Genomic DNA, 19451 nt, shown 5'->3' on the forward strand with positions numbered 1-19451 from the left:
ATTGAACTGTGGGCAGCCCACCCCCACTAGGCCACAGTTGAGGCAAAAAGTGGAAGAAGATACTGTCTCTATTATCGACTGCATTTTAAAGGCTAGATTATGGTGGCTCTTGTGCAGCACTGCAGGGAGTGGGGAGAGAAGTGTAAATCCACCTGTGCTGTGATCCCTACATGATGCTTGACAATGGTTAAGCAGCTGTAACTGCCCATCAGCTGCCTATTACACTAATCAGAACTGTTTCATTGTGTTATTTTATGCTCCCCATGTCAACTCATTACAGCCACCTGTTTTCTCTTGTTTTAAATTTAGATTGTAAGCTCTTTATAGGCATCATCTCTATATTGTGTGTATAAAGCGCTTAGTACAAGCTTGGCCCCTGAACATTGATTAGTGGCCTCCAGAGGCTACTACGTTACTTGTAAATAATTCATAAGGAAAGCCTCTCTTTTTTGTCTGACTGTGCAAGGGCATCCCACAGTAGCTGCCCTATGCTGTCTGCTCACTCCTGGTTCAGCCCAGGGAGCAAGTTGCCAAAATGGAGCACAGAGAGGCAGGGAGGCCATGGGATCATGGCCCATCCTCCTCCCCTCTCTGCACCAGTCAGCCTAGTGGGGCTAGCACATCAGGGTGAGCAGTGGATAAAGGAGATCACACTCCAAGCACCTGCCTCATGAGAGGCTGCCTACCTGATGCACATCTTCTCTTGTGCTTCTCCAGTGGCAGGGAAGCTCCATATCACCCCCTATAGAGGGTTGTGGGATAAAAGCCACAATTTAGCCCTCACAGTACGTGAGAGTACCCAGAGCTTTACAACAGAGAATAAGTACTAAAACAAGCATAGACCCTTGGCAAAGAGATTGGTATAATCAGTCTTCTCAGCTTTGACTGTTATGAAAGCTATTGCCCCCAAAAGTTCACAAGGTAAAAAGAGGTGAGTTTTAGATGAGTAGAATATAATTACCCAATTTGGAATTTAACCAAGACATCAAGGCTAACTGTCAGAGGGCTTTCCCTTCACCCCCTCCCCTGGTTCTTGTCATGTGGACACAAAGCAGAAGACCAGAAGTTCGAAGTGTAGACAATGCGATGTTTACTGGGGTTAGCTTCCAGCAAACATGTGTTCCATAACTCTGATGCTGCAGAGCCTTGTTTCCCAGTGTCTCGTCCCCAACCTCGGGAGGCATAATTATACCTGAAATGCATGCCCACAGTCCCACCCCTTACAATTTAGGGTCATGTTCCATTTGGGGTCTGGGGTCTTCATCCCACCTCTTTTGTACCCCATGGGAGGGGTAAGGAATGTGGTTTTGCTCCTGTCAGGGATGGACATTTCTTTGGTCTTTTCTTGTTTTATACCTCCTCCCCGAGCCCCTTTGCCCCTGCTGACTGGTTGCTTGATTTTGCCTTGAGATAGGTGTTGAGGCAATATTAATGTGTGCTCTGAGAAACACTTTAACTGCTCTTATCTATTCCCAATGTACTAACAAATCCATCTGACTAGGCAGAAACAACATCACAGTGTCTTTGTCCTTTGTTTATACATATTAGTATAAGAGTATCAAAAAGTCAAACCCAAAATTCTAACAAACAGACCTATATACCAACACTAACACCTTTCCCAGCACTGCTATGTCTCAGGTTCCACCATCACAGCTATGCTAGATATAGGGGACGTAATGGTTTTATTACTTAAGGGGGGAGATTGTCAAAGGCACAAATGGAAATTGGATGCCAAACTCCAATGGAAAAAAAGAATCAGTGGGGTTGGGTGTCTAACTCCCATTTATGTCTTTAAAATTTGCCCTAAATTAATTAACAACATTTGCTGGAGGCTGAACCATTGGCTGTGTAGCATTTCAGAGTTCAAAAGGCTTTTACTTCTTTAAAGAATAAATTCATGCGGCAGTTTGGAAGTTCTAGGAGCACACATTTTCTTTGTTTCAGTTTTGCCAATCCAGTTTTATATCTTTGACTACCTCCAGTTTCCTTGTTTAGTAGAGCTTTCGTTTTTAGTTGGACAAACCTTTTGTGCTTTGTTTCTAGTGACTGACCTAAATCTCTCTCTCATTTTTGATAAGTTTGGTTAGAGGAATCAATTTCTATAGTCTGTCCTGTTGGGTCTTACTGACAGACAGTAAATTGGAATTTGCAAGCCATTAACCAATCATACAATATAGTTCATTTTAGCATGTCTTTTAAAAAAAAATCTGAATAATTACATTCCAAATATTTCATTAGACGTTACTATGGATTTTCAGTAGCTTTTTTTTCCATGACAGTTTTTAAATGGTCATATATGCACATCTGTATAATAACACGTCTCTGAGCTCATGATACTTCCAAGAAATGACATGTCAATGCTTACAAGTAGTTGGTGCAAGAATTACCGTACACAAGAAAATGCTTATGGAACCACAATGGTTTCAAAAACACTGTAGTAGTGACTTATTTAATGAGACACAAGACTATCTGGGCCCGATTCTCAATTACATTAAGTGGCAGTGTAAAGTGGTCAGAAAGGGAACATAAATGTAATTTATGTCCACTTTAAGGTGTCCTTAAAGAGTCACAGCAGAGTAAAAGGACCTTAAGGGAAATGAGAACCAGGCCTATTTCCAAATGAGTGGTTGGTAAGTTCACCACACTTTCAGAGGATGGAGGTAGTAGCTCTTCTTTTTCCACCCCAAAATACATTGAAGCTCTATTCTCCTGCTACTAGACACAAACAGCTCCCAATGAAGCCAGTGGAATTACTCATATCTTGCAGCAAAGAGATTAGAGGGAGAATGCTAAACATCTTTAAACATGCAGAGTTCCACACCAAATATTGCAACCCACCCCAAGCCCTTCCAGTCAAGAAACCATCTCTTGGTACTGCCATACTGGAGTATTTTCCATTTACCACCAGTTACTTCCCTTCCAGGTGTATTCCAACCCTCTTTTTGGAGTTACACATATTGTTTTAGCAGCTAAGGGGTACTGCTGGTGTATCTCCAATGGCCCTAAAAATACCAGGAGCACAACAGTCAGGGGTGATGGGCAAGTGTGAATAATCAGCAAAAAGATCTGAAATGTAGTACCTCTCAAAGACTGGGCCCATCTCCCATGGTGTTTAAAATCTTTTGGTGTGATCATTTCTAAAGGGGGGGAGGGTAGGATATCATCAGTGATACACATATTTCTTGCCCTATTGATCCTACAAGATCAGTCTCTGCTATGAAGAAATGATTGAATGATTTCATCAGGGCTTGTCTACACTTACAGTGCTTCAGCAGAACCACTGTACAGCTTAGCGAAGATGCTACACCAACAGGAGAGCTTCTCCCATCGGCATCAGTACTCCACCTCCCTGAAAGGTGGTAGCTATGTCAACGGGAGAAGCCCTCTCCCATCAGCATAGCGCTTGTATACTGGGAGTTAGGTCAGTATAACTGCATCTCCCCAGGGTACGGATTTTCCACTGTAGCAACATACATTCCTAGTGTAGACCAAGACTTAGAGCCATCCCTTCTTAGCACTGGGAAGACACAGTCTTGCTGTTTAGTGGAAGTCCAACTTTATTAAAGAGGCTAGTTCCACCTTCACATACCTGCTTGTTGAAAAGACTCATTTGGAGGAAGTAAATCAAGCTAAAGGAGATACTGAGATTCTTAACAAAAGCCTAATGTCAGATATGATATAAAAGATTTCTTTCCTGTTGTCCAGTGCCTTTATACCTTCGATGATGAATGACCTCCCAACAGCGACACATTCCCACCTAACCACAAAGGTCTGATATAATAATTCCTGTTCCCACATGCAGTCTGTTCAGAATGCAGAGGCACAGCTGACTACTAGTGTCAGCCATTATGCTCACTCTGCGTTCTTTGTATGGATTGCCTATGAAGTGTTGGATTGATATGGCACAACTTGTTGTTAAGAGACCTTACTCTGTTTGTGCTGGCTACCGCCATGACCTGCTTCTTGAACTTTGTACTTGAGGCAAACTGACCTCAGAAACCACCCGCTGTTGAAGAATCAAGCCATCTCATTTGAAGTCAGCAGGTGATTGTAACTTTTGGCCTACCATGTGGAACTCACTCCTTCCTGAAATTGGTCTCACATTGTTCCTTCCTGCTTTTAAGCTTCACCTGAAGGATCCGATTTTCTTATCACTCCAGTTTTATACCAGTGTAACTCCATTTATTTCATTGGCATTGCTCCCGATTTACACCAGTTCAAGTGAGAAGAGACTCAAGCCTTTCCATTTCCCCACCAAAGGTGTTATAGCAGCCTCTGTTGCCCCTACATGTATTACCTTCCCTCCTATTTTATTAACTGGCATTTGGATTTATTCTGTTGTAAGGGCTATTGCAGGGGTTGAGGAGCTTCATAAAAATGTACAATCAATGTATGAACTATATTACCAATAAGCCCCAAATCTAACCCCAGCACAAATTACACTTTCCAGGTTTTTGTTGGTTTTTAAAAGTGATATTTTCTAACAGCAGGGAAAGTAAAAAAACAAACCAAAAAAACCCACCCTTCAGTTTCCATCCCCCTCTGTCCACAACTGTCGGCCCTCTAAAAGGAGGGTCACAGAGTATTGAAACTCATGCTTTTAGGCTTTTGATCCACTCACAAACACTAGCCTGGGGAAAAGGCATGCACCGTTATGCAGCTGGGCCCATGCATGTCACACTCTGCGTTCACTCTTACTAATGGCTGTGCTCTGTTCATGAGTATCAGCAGGGAATTGAAAATGATCTCTAAAGTGCACAGATTCAACCCGTTGCTGATATTCAAGAACAGAGCCAGTAGGGATAGCGGAAGGACATTGTGACAGATAGTCACTCAAGATACTTGTTCTACTTTCTTTCTACCAGCTGTGATGTTTCAGACTGTTGCAGACTATGGCACATTATTGAAAGATAATGGTGGGAGGGGAACCACCCCCTACAATCTGGTTATTTTACAACAGAATGTGTCATCTTCAGGAAGTGTGATATTCTGGGATCTTTCAAATTTGGCATTGTGGCCCATGTTTTCAACAGTAGCTGCACTAAAGTACCTGTGCCTTTTTCATGTGCCTGATTGCATGCACAAAATACCTGAAGTGCATAAGTAAATTGGGATTGCGTTCATGCAAGGATGTGTCTGCACAAACTCCTCACTTGTGTACAGTATTATACATTATGCACACACACTTCAGATCCAGGCACAAGTGTGTGAGCACTTTGTGCATTCACTAAAAATAAAAGGCCTGATTTTTTTAAAAAACTGTATGAGCCAAATATACAAACACAGCTTCAGAAATGCATAATGAAACTTAAACAGATCATTCAAGAAAAAACATTCCTACCTGATTGCAAGTCATTTGGTTGCACATTTGTTAGGAAGGATAGTGGGTGTTGGTGATACTTTGACAATATGAATATAGATATGACATTTTTAGCTACTCAAATATTCTTAACTAGTTTTTTTCCCCCTGCAACACTTCTGACAGATACAGAATATAGGAAGATGTGGTATAAAGAGTTTAATCTCATGCCTCTGACACTCATGAGATAAACATTCCTGAGTGTAACCTTCCCAAAGTAATGTTGACAAAACCTTTGTAACTATACCACCATCCCATTACTTAGAATCATAGAATATCAGAGTTGGAAGGGACCTCAGGAGGTCATCTGGTCCAACCCCCTGCTCAAAGCAGGACCAATCCCCAATTTTTTCCCAAGATCCCTAAATGGCCCACTCAAGGATTGAACTCACAACCCTGGGTTTAGCAGGCTAATGCTCAAACCACTGAATTATGAGTATCAGACATGAGTTATTCAGGACATATGAGAGTGCAAATAAAAAATCTATACCACACCATCATGTATTCTTGATATGTCATATGCACATATATATCTGAAATATATACCCACACATGTAATTGTGGATTCACACATGAGTGAATCAGGTTCAATACTGATGTAAGCAGGTGCAATTTGCATTTAAGTTAATGAGATTGCACCTGCTTAGATGATGCCTAAAGTTAGCCTTGCACATATAATTTTTTTTTTTTTAGAAAAAATAATTCATCACTGATGTTCATTTTAATGGATTCTTGCTGTCAGTGAAAAATAAAAGCTGATGAGAGAAAATTTGGCCCAAGTCATATTGTCAACAACTTCACCCTTTTTAGTGACTCAATCTAGTAATCCACCAAAAGGTAGAAAATGTCCGGAGGGCCAGATGCGGCCCCGGACCATAGTTTGCCCCTGCATTAGTATCATACTAGAGTGTAATTTTTAAGTTCATGAAAAAATAAATAATGTAAAGCATGAATGTAGTTTTCAAGGGCCTGAACCAAACCCCATTTAAATCAATGAAAATGTATTGATTTTAATACATTTGTATCAGGCCCCAAGAACACGCGTTTATTAAAAAAAATAAAGAAGCCACTTTAAATCCAGAAATATTGCTTTCTGGCTAATTTTATCTATATTATAGTTCTACTTTTCTGGATAATGAGGACCCAAATGCCAGAGTGCCTATTATTTTGCTATTTAAAAGAAATCTCAGACTTATATTTTTTTACAAAAGCGGTAAAGCCATGGTTTTGTATGTTCCTTCTGTAGACTGACCTAAATATCTTCCTTACTTTTGAAAAGTTCAATTGGGTGAATTGATTTCTGTGGTTTCCTCTGTGATACAGATTCTTACAGACAAGCAGTGAGTCATGAAGCCTCTGTACAGGAGGAGTTTTTAATACTTTCAGGGAATGCTGCTGCAGGGTTAAGGAAAATAAGAGGATTGGTGTTAAGTTTATCTATGTTTTAGGAGAAGATTTTTTTATCCAAATTGATCTAAACATAAAGGAACTTTTTCCTCTTAGGTATAGGATTGGGAGTAACACCCACCCAGGGAGAGGAAATACATGCTATAATTATATTTCTCCTGTGTTTCTTCCCCAAACTACAATTGCACAATATATACAGGTTTATTTTCACCAGCTCAGAGCACAGAAAGATATTCTCAACTCCACTAACAATAACGGGAGTGGCATATTGGACTTCATTGTCTGTGGTCTTCTCCATCAAAGGCCTGGATGGCTCAGGCATCTGGTAGTGGAATACAGAGTCTTTTGACCTTCGATAAGTCTCTCTGTCTCCATTTCGTCTTCCGCCCTTTATCTACCTAGTCTCGATTGTAAACTCTAGATTGTAAAATTGCCTTAGATTGTAAACTCTTCAGAACAGGGACTGTTTCTTTCTCTATGTGCTAGCCATGACACATACACTGGAACATTGATCTTATTTGTCACCTGTAGGTGCTAATGTAGTGGAACAGTTCGGCTGCTGGTGTACTGAGACCACTGCCTACCATGCTGACCAATACAATCTCACTGTTTCCTTGTACTCCCCATCTGTCATATACTCCTTAGATTGTAAACGCCATCTGGGCCAGGTCAGTAGAAACTGAAAGCCAGTTTATCAGTATGCTTAATAGCTATTCAGTAGGTATATGTGAAGTGTGTGTTGTATTTTCCAGCATACAGGTCTCCACAGCTCAAAAATCAGAACTAATAGGGGCTCACATACCACAGTGATGAGCACAGTGTGAAAACTTAGAATGGAAGAGCTTCAGGGGAAGGACTCAGTGGGCAAAGAAAGTGACCTACCTTGAGGTGTTCATCAACTGCAACACCCCAGAAGCGGCCTGGGAGATATTGTGCCTCAGACACAGACACAAATCCCTCCTTGCTCTGCAGGGATAGTAATTTGTTGTTGGCCCATATCAGCAGCAAGTTATGACATGATATCACAGGATGGCTAGTGTCTAAAAATTTCAGCCCCAGCTTGAACTTGTGGCCCTCCATTATGGCAGTCAATAACAAGAGTAAATGTTTGCAAAATATGCTTTCAAAGATAGAAAAGGTCATTGTTTTTAAAGAAATTGAGATGCCAAGGGGCCTTCTTAAAAAAGAAAAACACATCCCTTAGCAATTTGGGACAAGTGTCCTATATTGAAGGGTTCTATAGGTCAGAGAATCTTAAATATGCAGAGGGAAAATGTAGAAAACTAAGTAAACATTAAATTAACCATTAGAACTGATGTATTTTAATGGACTTTTGCATCAAGATTACATTAATGTGAAAAGTGTTGGTTGAACTTTACTAACAAAAAAAAAAAATGTTGTAGCTAAAGCATTAAGTATCACTGGCACACCAGTCGGTGAAATGATGGATTGTTGCCTGTCTTTCATATCAACTGTGAGACTTTTAAATCAGTGAAGAAATATATTAAATCTATCTCATATTTCATGGATCAAAAATTGATTAATCAATCAGTGCTGATTTATAAGTCACATCATAAATCATATTTTAATAAGCTGTGACTTATTCTTTACATTTTTCCATAGGCTGTATAACAAAATATTGTAAAGTTACATCTCCAAATGATGTGTTAACTTCTCAGGGCTTTCGAAGAGAGCATTGCAAGATCAAAGAGTAAAGTGTGCAATCCTGCTAGACTTGGCAGGCTCTCACCTGCCCACAAAGTCTGAGGCAAGTATAAATATCCAGCAAGTCACACACTCAAAGTAGGCACAGCCAGAATTTCAGATACAAACTGAGAATCAAAATTCAAACCCTCAGCAATGGTAGTAGGCATTAGCTACAGCTACCTTCTTCTAGTTTGATACAAGTAAACACAACAGTTTTCTCAAATTTACCTGCTTTACATTAGCATTACATTAACATTACATTTACCTGCTTTACATTAGCATTATTTAAATATTTCTTATCCTTTGGAGGTCTGAAGAGTAATCCACTGGCTCATTTGAAGGAGACCTAACCATAGGTTACTAGAAGGACTAGTCCTAGGATTTGTGCAATCTATATATCTTGAGGAAGGAGAGGGTGTTTTCATTAAGACTTCCACAGACAATGTAGTGTATGAGTGCAGAGAGAGGGAAGCAGAGGTGCTTAGCAACACAGGGGACATTAGAAGTGCCTAGTCATCCGGGGAGAGGAAGGCTGGTTCACTCAGTATTATGGAGACAAGGAGGGTTTGGGCAGCTGGTAGGAAGTATAGGATCAGGGTGCCTGTCACTGATTCTTTCAAACTGCAGGAGGTCAATGATGGACCAACAGGTGAGCAAGATTATAGATTTGTGCTGTCTCACCAGCCCACAAAGTCTGAAGCAAGTGCAAATATCCCAGATGGCATGGGGGCCTCCCCCGGATACACAGTAAATACCTGCTTTGCCTTTGCCATATTGGGTTTTTTCTAGGCAGGGAAATTCTATATGCTGGTACCTCAGAATAGCTCTAGAAAGCTTTATATCCTTGGCTATTCTATCACTCACATGAAACATTCAACACAGCTTTTGAGAATGTTGCCTACTGTACAGTCTATAAAATGCCAGGCTGTGTACACCATTAAAAGGCAGATTTAATTTCCTTTCTCTTGTAAGCTTCTAGAAGTATCCAAATGAAGAGGACCAGTTCAACTGGACAGGAATTTTCAGGCATCTTTATTAGCTGCCACCAGCAGGAGGCTGAGCTGATATTTTTAAATGCATCTTCTCGCTCCCAATCCATTTCACGAGAGAGTTTTTCAACACTTTCTTGTGTTAACAGACAATGAGCACAATGGAAATGGGAAAGGGTACATTAAACATGCATATGACAGCAATGAAAAATCTACCCTGCAATAAAACCAGATTTAAAATGCAGCAAGTTTCTACTTGCATCATTTAATTTAAACCAAAATCCCTTTCATGACAGAGGAGTATTTTCTCAAGACTCCCTACATTGCCCTATTTTTAGAATGAGCAGAGGCAGCTTTGGCAAATGAGTTTTCATTCTTGAAGACCTATCACACACACACACACCTATTTCCAAGATATCTATTAAGTATAATCCAAATGGCAGCTTGGGGAGTCAAGTTATTGTTTCTCAAGTGCCACAAAAGCTCTGTGGCCCCCCAGTGTGCTCAATAACCAGCTCAACTCTGTTCACCTAATCTCAAACTGAGGAGCTCCTAATCAAGCAAAAAGAAATGAGTATCATTTACTTTTGCTTTTGTCTTTAATTAAATTTATTCCACTCTGGTGCTAGTACTCATCCTGAATCTTTTGCTATGCAAATTCCGAGAATGACAAGTGTACACTTGCAAATAAGCTGGCATCTTTTCAGTGATACTTATGTTTAAGTGCAATCTCAGGTGTTTACATTATTCTTCAAAACAGGCTCTTCCACTTCCAATTAGAATAATTAGAGGATTGCCAGGGAAGGCAATGCTTTGTTTCCTTCTATCCACAACGGAGCACACCAGGCTGTCTATTTCATTCTGAAATTAAAACCCTTATTTCCTAAGCAGGCAGCCTCGCTATGTGCATTAGTTGTTGTCTGTTCTCTTCGTTTAGAAGGAGACATTCCTAATACAGATAAAGACTCTATAGTTCATAAAATTACCAAAGAGACAGAGAGAGCATCCACCTGGACAGGAGACATTGCATGTCCCCCTACAGAAGGACATTTAAATATATTTGTAGTTGAGAAAGAATCGTCGCCATTACAGGTGGGCCAAAACTGACCCCCCAGCAATCAGAACCCTGTATGTATGTGAAATACTAGGATTGGTCCCAAATCAGACTGAAGGATTTTAATCTGCTTCTGAACCAGCAGAGGAGAGCAACCTATTGTTGTCACTTCACTGCCTAAGCACAAGCAATCCATGCCACTGTTCATGCTCATAGAGTTTTTCTTGAATAGGAGAAGCCTGTGGACCTACCCCTGATATCTAATGGGGAGAAGAAGTGAAGAGTAGCCCCCTTCAGACTTCTTTCCCTCTTCCCAAAGAGGATGGGATGAAGAGGAACTCAGTGGACTTGCCTCCTGTGGCCCAATACAGGACGGGTTAATGAGAAACCTAAAGTTCCCCTCCACTCACTACCAGATGGGGAAAGAATGAAGGGGAGAACTGGAGCCTCCATCTTATTACTCCATGGGGAGCATAGAGAAAAGAGAACTACAATTATTCCTCCTGATACATAATGGTAAGGGAGAGGGACTATCCCACACTTCTGGTGCTAGCTGAGTAAGGAGATAAACAAGTCCAGAGAAATAAGGATGGGTTTACACAGGCGTTGCAAACCAAAGAAAGGGCTAAATCCACAAAGAATAGTTGGACCAGCTCTAATGATTTGAGTTATTTGAGCTAATAATTTATTTATTCCTAGGAGGTCTTGATCATACATAGAGGGTCTCATGTAAATCAAGGTAAACAGTATACAAAATAACTACAATTTTTTTGTGCATCATGAAAATGTGGCCTTTTCAGAAGAAGATTAAGACTGAGGGGAACCTTCTGTTTGGCACAATATTCTTAAAAAACTGCAATATACTACAAAAAACATTAAATGGCAGAGCTGCCTTGAGCAGTACCAACTTTGATACTTGTCAGGCAACACACTGTGGTACAGGGATACCAGTTGGATTTAGTCAGTAATGCTAACACAGACCTTACATGCTTCAGTTGCAATGCCTCTGCTTACAACTATGCCAACCTCTATATACATGACTATACACATTTTAATGATGACTATATACATTTTAACACCCCTTGGTGTGCAATGCCCTTGATGGTTCAACAATGGTTGCCATGTTTTATGAGCAATTTCCACACCTGGTTGCCATTTCCATGGCTGTAATGATGCCTGGACTTTGTTGCAGATTGCACTATTGCAAACACTCAAGATGACACCATACAAACTATTCTTATTGTCTATTAAATATGCCAATAGAAGCCTTTAGGTACATGCTCATACATAAAAGCTAATAATATTCAGCAGAGGTCTATTAAAGTTATTGGAGCAATTTATACCAGTGGAGGGTCAAGCCCAATGTATAACAAAACACTATACACATTAAAACAAAGTGAATGAGACACTGTCAGCTAATGAAACTCAGAGAAATCTTCCAAACATAAAATGTGTCTCTCAAACATCCAAACCACACTAGAGCAATAAAAATAGACACCTGTGTAAAGAAGCAAACTTTGGAACATGATCTTTAGGCCAACAACCTTCAACGTGGTCAGACCAACAAGAAATGTAAATTCTAGAACCTTGGTCCCTATATGAATTCTGTCCTGCTTGCAGAATTTAACTATGAAAATCTGGGGTTTGTCAGCAAGGGTGTCCCAGCTGATCTCAAATTTCAGGATGTAGCAGAAGGAAATAAGTCTCAAAGACAGCCAGTATCCAAACCATATAGGGCCTTAAATATCAACCACTACCTTGAATTAAACTCACATATGAGCTGGAAGCCAAAGAAAGCTATGTAATAAAACATGTGCAAGTGGGCATTCCAAACATGATGAATTTTCCAAGTTGGCTACAGCACATCAGTGCAGTGACATTCAGACTGGTCTTAGTAATACTTGAGAAGTTAGGGGCTTTGTCCATGTTTACGTCAAATAAGGGAGTTTCTTGTATTTCACAAGTGACTTATAATACTTTCTCTGTTGCTATGCAGTTTCTACAGTGCAGTTTCACTCTTTGAGCCACTGTTATAATGAATTTTTCTCCCACAGATTAGATGGTTGAAGAGTCTTGGCTTTCGTGATGAGTTTGTCATGTACACTTTTGCACAGTATATTAGGGCTTCACACAGCTCAAAGCTTATAGCAGAATGGAGCTGAACTAGGACTTGCCCACACATATTAAAGTGAGACTATAGGCCTGATTCTACACTGCCTTTAACCTTGTGTTGTCATTTAGGGGCATGCACGGAGAATATAAAGACACTAGAAAACCAGAAGGATAGCAATTTACACTGCTTTACGCAGTTTGAATATAAAAGCAGATGTAAGGCAATGAACATTCAGACCCTATAACGTTCACTCCTTACTAAATGCCTTTTGTGAGCATGCTTGATCAGGCTTAGTACTGACAATTTACTTTTCAAAGTCAGATGCTTGATAATATTTGAAAGCAGTGTCACCATTGCTGAAGTTTTGTTTGCTACAAAAGATAATGTATAAGTACATCTTTAATATGCTGTAGGGTTTGTTTCAGTGCCCCAGTGATACATTGAAAATGTGAAGTAACTTCTAAAAATCAATGGAATTAGACAATTGTAAAATTAAATCAGCCCTTTGAGTTTATTTTGGATATAATACCATGGTATTGAACTCCCTGAGCTTCATTCTTCTCTCAGTGTTGTCAGTGAGGAGTAACTCCACTGAACTCAATATAGATTCAGAGAGTAAAGTCAGTAGGAATCGTTATGATCATCTAGTCTGACCTCACCCATTCACTCCAGTAATAGACCCCTAACCTCTGGGTGAGTTACTGAAGTCCTCAAATCATCGTTTAAAGACTTCAAGTTACAGAGAATCCACCATTTACACTAGTTTAAACCTGTAAGTGACCTGTGCCCCATGCAGGAAGGCAAAAAAAAACCCAGGGTCTCTGCCAATCTGACCCAGAGGAAAATTCCTTCCTGACCCCATAAATTATTAATTGTCTCTATTATTATGTGAAGATATTTGCTGGTAGCAGTCGCAGATCAGCTACATGCTGTTGTAGGCAGTCTCATCATACCATCCCATCCATAAGCTTATCAAGCTCAGTCTTGAAACCAATTAGGTTTTTTGCCCCCACTGCTCTCCTTGGAAGGCTGTTCCAGAACTCCACTCCTCTGATGGTTAGAAACCTTCATCTAATGTCAAGCCTAAACATTTATTCTTGTGTCCACATTGGTGCTTAACTTAAATAACTCCTCTCCCTCCCTGGTATTTATCCCTCTGATGTATTTAAAGGGAGCAATCATATCTCCCCTCAGCCTTCTATTGGTTAGGCTAAACAAACCAAGCTCTCCTCTCATAAGACAGGTTTTCCAATCCTCTGATCATCCTTGTAACCCTTCTCTGCACCTGTTCCAGCTTAATTCATCTTTCTTAAACATGGGAGACCAGAGTTACACTGGTACAATAAAACTGCTATAAGTAGGAGAATCAGACCCATTTGTATTTGGCAGTATGTTACATATTAGCATCCACTTCAATGGATCTAAAGCATGTTGTGGGCCAGATTCTGATCTCAGTTACACTGGTTTTGCATTGCCATAACTCCACTAGATTCTGTTTCAGTTGATGGAGTTAGAATTATAACTCCAGCTTTATATTGATATAACATTGACTTCAGTGGAGTGACTCCCAATATACACTTGTGCAAGGTGAGAATCAGGGCCTGTGGGTTCATAAACTAAAGTAAATTCATCTTGTTTATGCATTGTTCTGAATATAAAACCACAGCATACACAATATTTTAGAACTCTTCCAGTGTATGTGCCTGTAAAAAGTGGTACATCTTTCACATTAGGGTTTCACAAGATTAAGCTGTTTTACTGCCATTTTGGGGATCATTGTTAATACACATCACTGCACAAGCTGTAACAGTTTCATCTATCAGGGGATTGTGTATTAACCAGAATGTACATTGACATACAGTATTATGGATTTATAGAATGGATGTGTGAATTATGGAATCATAATACTGAATCCCTAGTAAAAACTCGAACAGAAGATGTCATTACTGTCCTAGTCAATGCATTTACCGTAGCTGCTTTTCTCACCTCAATATAGCCACCATGTTGCAGAAAATTCTGAAAATAAGCAAAAGGCCTAGTCCATGCCACACAACAGTTTATCTGAACAACATGGGACCAAACTTTCAGCGGGACGAACTCCAGTGACTTCAGTGGAGTTACAATAGCAAAGAACTTAGATCTAAAAGTTACAGAAGCCAACAAAGCCTTTGAAAACGATGCATCCTTCCTCCTCCCTTCTGTAGCTTTAAAAGGCTTAATGGGCATTTACAAAACAACATACTCTCTCAAAACAAAAGTTTGTGCCTATGCTGAGATTTTATATGCCAGGTTTCAGCCTGCCTGGAGCATAGTTTAAGGGCCAACTCTTAAAACTTCTTGGATCAGATTTTAAAAAGAAGCTCAGCTTCAACCTATCACTGAAGTGGCCAGATTTGCAGAAATACTCATCATCCAACTGCTTCCATTAGGTACACTGGGAGCAGCCAGGTTTGGAGTACTTTTAAAAAAAACATAAAAACCTGTCCATCAATTAGCTACCTAAACAGAAATTGAGCTTTTTCAGACAGACAATCTAGCCCAACTGTGGGAGCTGAATGGAGTTGGTCAAAATGTTTTGAACAAATATAAAAACTGTTGACATGTCTGAATAGTTTGGATTCTCACAAAGTTTTGGCAACTTTTTAATCAAAATGTTTAGTGAAAAAAAATTATGGAAATGGTTATTGAAATTTCATTTACTGAAAAACAGTTTTGGTGAAAGAAACATTTCAGTAATCACTGATAAATTTTCTTTATCCAAAATGTTGAGTAAAATATTTCATTATTTTTTTCGTTTTAAATAGGTCCATATCAGGCACTGCAAAATGGGAAAATTCTCTCTCCTTCCCCTCAAACCTACCCCAAGCACCAGCTCTAGTATGATCACGTTTGAAAGTCTGGCCCTTTGTTTATATAACAGATAAGCTGTCACACTCTACTATAGCAACAATAGTCAGCATGGATATAATTCCCGGCATCCTAACTTATGTTACTTATTTATTATAACTTGTAAAGCAAGGGAAACTGGTTGAGAAACAAGAATGTTTTCCAAAAACATTTTTGATCAAAACATTTTGACATTCAATGTTTTTTGGACAGTTTTATTTTTAAATGTATACCCAAAGGCCCCAGTTATGATTTTGACTCCATTGTCCTAGATGGGAAACAGGCATAGTAATAGGACTGTCCTTTCCCAGAAGTTCTCACAAATCCATTTAGCCTATCACCTGTGTTGCCCACTCTCACGATTTTATCACAAGCCCACAATATTTGATCTTTTTTCTTAAAGCCTTAGCTCCTGGAGCCAAGTGATCACATAAAAATTTCAGCAGTCATTTAAAAAAAAGCATGTTTCCACCATAATGGTCACAGAGAAAAACTTGCAAATATGAGTCGAGAGAACCCTAAAAGCTCATAAGCCTGAAAGCAAGTTAAAAGAACCCACATAAAGTCTGATTTTAAGCCAATCTCATGATTCTTAAACACATGGCGTTAGCAACACTGGATCACAATGGTTCACTCTGTTTTTGTCTGCCCCACCAGCAATCTTATTCTTCATTTTCTCTCATTCTCATTCTTCTTGCTATTGTGAATGATTGACAAAGGCTAAGCTGTGTGGCAGCTGGCATTAAATAAAATCCATCATTTTACCCTTCCACTGTAATGTACTCTTGGGGGCAGGATTGTATCATTCCAGGGCAAAGGACTTCATAACGAATATTCCTAGAGCTGGAAGGTATTGATTTATTTTCAGCAGAACTCACCCTAAACATCATATGAAGTAATATAGTATGTTGTTCCAGTGTATTTGAGAGTATATCTTTTTCTTCAGTGACACATATGCACTGTCATGCTATAACTTTAAGCAGAAACTAGAAATTGAGAGGGTCAGCTGGAAAGCTAGTGGGAAAAAGGGTTTCCCTTTTCTGATGAATAAGCCATTAAAATCCCCTGATTACATCCAGGTTTTTCATAGCATCTTTTTTGTGAAACACACATTTTTCATAAGATTTTAAAGGAGTTTTGGAGAGGACACCGTTTCTTCTCCCCTTTTCTTTAAGAGACACTATACATATGAAAAAAATCCAATTAAATGCCCTACTGCAAATGATACTCTCATTTTCACCTGCCACAACCTAGACCGAGGCTTCTTGCCATGACTCACTCAACCTTACAATTCTTTACCACTGCAAAGGATCGTGGGATTGGAGTCACCTCAAGAAAAACTGTATGTTTCAGGGTTGGGGTTTTTTTGGAAGGGGAAGGGATTGGTGCTAGCAAGTTCTTGGGGAATGGTGGGTGTTTATAAGGGTACTGTGGCTAGTGAGTTCTGGGCAAGGTTGTAAGGATTCAGTAGGACATGGTAAGGATGCTGGTGAAGCCACTGGAGAAGGGGATCTGGTTTTAGAGGTGGGGTGTTTAATTTTCCTCTCCTCCCTCCTTTACAGTGCCAACCTCCACAGAAGGGAGAGCACCACTGCAGAGCTGGCTGTGCAACATCTTGCAACTGTGCTTCCCAAGAGCAGAATAGTGGGTAGACATGAAGGAGGAGAGGACTGAAGCTGCCTCAGAAACGGGAGATGGCAGAGCTGAAGTAGCCTTTAGCATCAAAAGACAAGCTGAATTCTTCACTTTCCTGTTCTGACTTCCTCTTGATCCTATCAACTACAGGAGTTTTATGAGTTCTGAGCCAGTGGAGAGGCCCCCTAGTGTATATCCTCTCTCGGCATATCTACAATTAATGCCTTGCTGATTGAGAAGTCCTCTACAGGACTGGAAGATCATACGGACATTCTTACCAATAAGTATAAAAAATGTTCTGTACCATAATTTTCCATGTTTCAGGATAGATCTCACAGGATAGATTCTACTCACAAACTGGTGCAGATCAGGAGTAATGTAATTGGCTTCAGTGGATTCATTCCACATTTACACCCATGCCAACTGAAATAAGAATATAGCTGCATGGAGGTATTCCTCCAGAACTCCTGTCCTAAAAAGAAGATAAATCTTAGTACTTCACAAGAACAGCCTAAATGACCTGAAGGACCGATTGAGAATACCTGATGTGAATGTTTCTGAAAGATATTCTAAACAAACCAGAGCCCCAAATTGATCCCTGTTATGCAGCTGACCATTACTGTCAATTTGTTTGACTATCCAGAGGTTAACAGACTCGTTCAGCCAGTAGTTTTGTACAAAGTTGGCATCTCTGATTTCCCAGTACTTTTTTCTGTTTTGTTTGCATATTCATTTCCCAAATTTCAACACTCTTAGTTAGAGCTAGGATATAAAGTAAATTTTGACATTAATCTATGGGAGACCCTAGTTTCCCCATTTATGATTGGTATCCAGAGCAAACTGAGACTGAAAGTTGCTAGGAGATGAATCAGAATTTCTCAGCTATTTAGGGATAACTGAAACATGTAGACAAGTTTCTTTTTTCTTCCTCCAAAACTGCAGTCCTGTGGAATATTTCTATATGCTAAACTATAAGTGTGGGTATAAACTCTATTTGTAAAGCTCGGTGGGAGTGTTAGTGGGAAGAGGTTATTGAAACAATTACGCCAGCTTCTATTAAAGTTCTGAAATTTTAACTAAAGCTTTCTCAGCATTCCCCCCCCCCCCCCTTTGACTTCACAAGGCCTTAATACATCATCTAAACAACTGGTTCCATACAGGAAAGTTGCCAACACTCTTACCTGCTATGTTTTAGTTATTTTAAGTAGAAATGGGCCAAAAGAAAACCTCAAATCCTAATGTTCCTGAAATTTACATCCTAATGTTCCTGAACTATACATCCAAATTTTCACATCCAAAGACAATTTTTTGAGATCAAGGAAGAAAACAGACAGCAAATATGAAAATAAATACTAATCTATTTTTAATTGGTGTTTCTCTGCATATCTCACTGTAATGAGCTATCACACTCATAATCATTGAGAACACAGATTTCTAGAACTGGCATATTCAATGGTATTCTAAGGTCAGTGCACAAAGTCAATGGGAGTAAATGGTCCTGAAATACCAACAGTTGTAGATCAGAGCTTTCCTGTGTTTGTCAGAGGATTACAGATGGTCTGTCCAAGCAATCAGTGCATTTCATGTGTTGGACTCCACTGTCCAATCTCTGGCTCAGACTCCTAGAAGAGGGCATCATATGTAAAGCATTAAATAAATTGGACAGTCAGTCCAATGTCCTGCTTAGGAGAACTTTTTTCCATCTTCACAGAAGAACTCTTAGTCTGGTATGGACCAATCCATTATTCTCCTTCTTACCCTAGGAGGTGTACTTAGAGCAAGACAACTTGTGTGATGAAGATAAGAGCCCACTTCTCTGTCACATTTTATTTTTCTTCCAGAGTAAACATGCACTGTGGAACGTTGGCTTTCTTTCCCTTTCATATTTTTATTCATTATTGTTATCTCCTGAAATATTTTTGATTCTCCCATACCTTTGACAGTGGGATACTTGAGTTACATCAACTGTGTATGCATAAGATGCTTTAAGCAAAGCCAACCGGTGGAGTTTCCCCTTCCCTCCATTTTCTTAATTGTACATCTCATATAGGTATCAATATTGTCATAAGCGATAGTTTTATTTTCCTTATCTTTATAGATGGTATGCATTCCAGTCTGGGCTACAGTTGGAAAATGGTATAATCAAAGCCAAGCAGTCTTTATGAAACTGAGGACAATTATGCCAGGTACACATGCCAGTACAAAAGCCAACATGAATAGCAAAGACTTCTTAAAAACCCACCTGCAAGGATAAGAATGTAGAAATCATTATCTGTACATACATTGTGTGAGTAAAAAGCA

Source organism: Lepidochelys kempii, chromosome 9 (assembly GCF_965140265.1).
Source record: "Lepidochelys kempii isolate rLepKem1 chromosome 9, rLepKem1.hap2, whole genome shotgun sequence".
Taxonomy (NCBI): domain Eukaryota; kingdom Metazoa; phylum Chordata; order Testudines; family Cheloniidae; genus Lepidochelys; species Lepidochelys kempii.